We start from the raw sequence: 5,124 nt of genomic DNA on the forward strand, positions 1-5,124 counted from the left end.
GCATAGTTTTGGAGAGGAGGCCAGCTGAGATAGTCAAGACTAACGATTGTCACCATGGGATATGCCCCTGAAAGGTTCAGCCAAAGGACTTGATTGTTGGAAGTTTTTCAGTTTTTTTTTCCCCTCCACCAGTGTAAGGTTAATTTATAGTATTGGGCAAGGGGGAAGTTGGGAGATGGGGTCAAATTGATGGCAAGCTGCCAAAATCTGCTTAACTTCTTTATCAAAAGAAAAATAAACTTTAATCTGCTTTTCTGATGTCTTTGAGTGTGAAAATGGGTGCCTTGCAAAATGAATGTATAAGCTGCTCTGTAGCAATGAATTTGAAATTCTTAAAGTTTATGGGACATTATTAAACCTGTAGTTATGGTGGTATGTTAACAATTGCTAAGTTTTACTAGCTTTGCTTGAGTTCACTTTAAAAAATAGAAAAAATCTAGGAGACTTGCTTCTGCTCTTAGTTTCCAATGGTCAACATTCAAATGCTGCTTGGATTTCTCTCTGATTCTTTCTGATTTCTCTCTGATTGTTTTGATTTGCTTCTCAAAGGCCAACATGTAATTTAGTCACTCTGGTTCCTGAGTCTGATTATGATTTTTATAGTGCCATCCTCCCTGTCTCAGTCTTTGTAGAATTTTTTGATTGGTGTAAGGCCATTGCAGCTTGGTTTTCTCTTGTGAACTTTCAGTGAGATGTGCCAGGTCTGCAGGATGGTAATACTTTTTTCCCCTTCTGATTGTTGTGTAACTGCATTTATTCAAGTATGCCAAAGCTCCCAAAATATCCTAATTTACTCTTTGGTATTCCAATTAATCATGGTCCTTATAAGTTCCCCAGTAATTGAATTTGCCTTTTTCTTCTCTCCATTTTCGTAAAACTATTTTTATAAGGCACTATTAAATAAGACCCTCTTTAGTTTGCCAGCATTTAAATGGTAGCTTTAAATTTTGTCAGGTGTCTTCATCAAGCAGAATGTGTTTGCTTGGACAAAAAAAATACAGCACCATATTCTAACATTTTTCAGAGTAATGAAAATGAAAAAAAATGTACCCTGTTTCATTTATATTTTAATTCTTAAGTATTAAAAAGATAAAAACGTTTAGCCACAGGTTTTGAATCAAATACCTTACAAAGACAGAGGCTTGAACATTTGGGCCAGAAATATGTCTTTTAAAAACCCCCTTGAAGAGTCTTACCTTATTTGATAAAATGATCATCTTTTTAAGAAATCTGAATTGAATTTTTTTGAAATGTTTTAGCTTACAGAGTCTCAATTATATGAAGCATTGGCATTTTAAGGGTACTGAAAATGTCTGTTTTGCTCAGGTGCTACCAAGGTGATGATCTTCTTTGATACTATATGGTAAAATGCTTTTGGATATCATATTTTGAAGCTACCAGTAATGTTGAAAACACTAAGAAGTCAACTCTCAGTTCTGATATCTGAAAGATTTTAAGTAAGGATGGTAAAAAAGAAAAGAAGACACTTTCTTTTCACTCATGGTTAGATAACTCATGGTGGATATGGCAGGGTCCAGTGGTGGAAGATGCCAGCAGCCATGCAGTTGATGGTCCTGTCAAGTAACAAGTACACTGGAAAGACTGAATGAAAACACTAGAAAAGGACAGATAAGGATTTTCCTAAATGGGTTGGTCATGGGTAAACCAGCTTGACATGGGGAATTTTGGTTATATTTATTTATTACAAATTAACACAAAATTTTAATTGCTGGTTAAATGGTGGTGATCTATCAATAAGCTTCAGTTTTGAGGTGACCAGCAGTGATGCTGGAGTAAGCAGGACCTGGTGGTGACCAGCCCAGGACCTCCTTCAAACAGAGTCCCTGCATTCCCTGGCTACCCACATCCTGCCATTTAGGTCCAGTAGAAATTTAGGAATATTTTCTAACTTTCAGTGTAGGTGAGCATAGCCTGAAATCTGAATCTTGCAGAGCTCATGCAGATTTGGCCCACTGGGTAGAGAGCTGACTCTTGTGCTTCCCTGCTCCAGGGAATTTTGCTTTACTGAGTTTTTAATGCTTTTCTGCAAAAGCTACAATTAAAGTTTTGAGGAGAAAAAGAGACATCAGATATATTTTCCAATATTTTCTGGTTTTGGGACTGAAAAGCTGCTGCAGCTAATTTATGCCTCTAAACATTACACACTGCTATTGAAAACATGCAGAGAGAAGTGGAATGGAAGTGTCCAATAAAAACATGAGTTTAATAGAAGATTTAAGAATACAAAACTTGTGGAAACAATGTTGACTATGTTTTCATCCCACAACATTGTTATGTTGATTTTTAAATGCAGTTCTAATGAAAATAGCATCACAGCTTACAGTTGAACTGCAGTCAGGTCCCTTTGTGCAAAACACCAATTGATATGGATGACTTCTGCCAGCGAGAAATAAAGATAGAATATGTTATTTGAAAACCATGCTTGTCAGATAAAAGGGGAAATAAATTATTATGTACCTTTGAAAAAAAAAAAAAACATTAAAGATACAAACAGTGAAGAGAAAAGCATTGGGTGAAGAAATACAGTTAAAAGAGCACATCTGTTTCAAATTCTTATTTGGGGCAAAAGATCCCCACATATGTTTTTATTTTAAATTTGTATGTGTGTTGTTATCCTTGTGTTAACTATTAGGTAAATAAACGTATTGAGAATCCATTTTTCAGTGAAGTTTGGTTAGGAGTATTTGTATACACTGAGTGAGAGATAATTTGAAAGCTAATTGAAGCTTTGTGAGGAACCAATTTCCCACGTCTCTTAACTTTTAATACCTGCCTTTCATGTATTAGTACTGATAAAAATCATTTATTTATTTTGGAAATGAAATAATTTCCCCCTTTGGTTTGTGTTTTTGACATGCCTTACTAGAGAACAGCATAACACAGAACCACGTCACAGCTACAGCTGTAGCAAGTGCTGAACTGTAGTGGAAACTCATTTGGTTTTGGTAAATGAGAATCATACAGTCAGCTGTGATTGGCTTAGATAGTGATTTTAGATACACAAAAACTGAAGTTAATAAATGTTCTATTGAATAGCTAGGGCAATCTCATGCTAATAAACTTAGTTGTTTGGGGATAAGTAGGAGAAATCCCAATGTCATTGAAATCTTTGGTTAAAACTATCAGTTTCCTTCAGTGGAACTTGAGTTTTACCCCGCAGCCCTTGTACAGGTCTCTCAGTCTCAGACTGCACCTTTATAAAGATTCGTGGTGAAAAATCATTCCCTTTATGTTGCAAAGACCATGTCATTAGAAAAACTACTGCATGAGCAGAACATCCTCTGCTGCTTTTGTCATCAAATCAAAGTACCTAGCTCAGGAGCCTTAACCCTTTCCAAGGCCTGTGAAGGCAATTTTTCCCACCTGGGAACCCTCATCTATCTGGATGTGATTCAGGAGGGAGCTGCCTCATACTTGCCCAGGTGGGAGAAGCCAGGCTGTGGAGCTGCCCATTAATGCTGTGGTCCCCTGGAGAACCATCCTTGGCTGGTCCAGGGAGCATGGCTAGGCTCTGTCACAGGCACTCTGAGCAACTGTTGCAGGAATATCACAAAATTAAAGTCAAGGAAACATTTCAAATAACTCCTCAATTATCTGGGCAACATGAGCTCTCCTTCTGATGTTGGCTATGGGAGCACACAGGTGAGAAAGAGTTTTTACTGCGTTTTGCAGGAGCTAGAAATGTATTTACTCTTTGAATGAAAATGACTTCATGGACTAATTATGCTCTCTTCTTCACTGTGGAAAAGTTAGTGATTCAGTATAATTGAATCCTCTGCCACTTTATTGCTCCAAGAAATAGTCATAAAAAGTAGCAATAGAGTCATTACAGAACTCTATTAAAACCATCACTGTGTCTCTAACTGCTGCAAGTAAAGAAAAAGGCTTCTGGGCCAAAGTTTTCTGTCCAAGATTTTTGCCCTCTGTAGAGACGAAGGAGACTAAAAAAGAAATCCCTGTCTGTAGTTCTTGCCAAATAGGCATGGCTTCAGTGTTTGGAGAGTCCCTCTTGGGAGATCAGGAATGGCTCAATGTAGAGAGATTTACAGAGACTTAAAACTTATAATGAAACTATTATCTTTGCTCTCTCTCCTCTTCCTAAATCATATAAAGTCAGGTGGTGTGTTCTCACAGTAGTATTAGTTACTGTCAAGTCAGATATAAAGCAAAAAATATTCCTGACTTGGGTAAAAGTTAGGGCTGAGGATGAAAACTGTCATGGAGAAATGATTTTTTGTGTTTTCTCCAACAGTAAGTAAGGTGTTGCTCTTGCAAACAATTCTCTATAAGATAATCTGGTGCCAAGTCTCATTAATTTCAGCAGGAGCTTCGTGAGAGCCTGGGGATTCTGCCTTTCAGAGCAATTTATGTGACTGAGACTGAGATGGAGAAACAGTTTTGTGTGTTGGAGGACAAGGTGGAGAGCTGCTGGCAGAGGAACTAAGCAGGGAGGGAGCAAGGGGGAAGCTAGAAAGGTACTAATGCCATTACAATCTAAGGAGTTTTCTCAAGTTAAAATCCAGCTGAAATACATTTCTTGTACTGCTTAAAAAATAATCCTTAATAATCCTGGATTGCCAGGGATCAAGCCTGCCTCCACTGAGAGCACTGGAGTCTGTTGGTTGGTGTTATAAGCCTGGGGTTTCAGCCCCTGTCAGATCATTCACAGACGTACTTTTCTGACTGGCACGAGGTTGCCAGAGCACTGCAGGGCTGGTTTATACCCTCCCCTATTTTCATGCTAAGATGGAAACATTTTGAAACCCAACCTGGCAAAAGTGAACCTCTCAAAGTAAACACAGAAGTCCCTGTTAAATACTCTGGAGCTCATCTTGTGTTATAAAATTCTCTAAAGTTGGCTTGATAAACGTGGGAGATTGAGGATGCATCACCCTCTGTGTTTTTAGACCTTCCTCCCCTTTAGCCATCAACAAATTGCTGCTGTGATAATCATTGCAGCTGATGCTCTTAGGCGGAGAAACTCAGATTGTCAGACTGAGGCATGTGGAGAAGGAAAGTGAGAATATACACTGAAATACACAATTTTCCTTTTCACCATGTATTTTTCTATAAAGGAAAATTTGTTATTGGGTTTTTGTTTGG

This window comes from Lonchura striata, chromosome 3, assembly GCF_046129695.1.
Source record: "Lonchura striata isolate bLonStr1 chromosome 3, bLonStr1.mat, whole genome shotgun sequence".
In the NCBI taxonomy this organism is placed as follows: domain Eukaryota; kingdom Metazoa; phylum Chordata; class Aves; order Passeriformes; family Estrildidae; genus Lonchura; species Lonchura striata.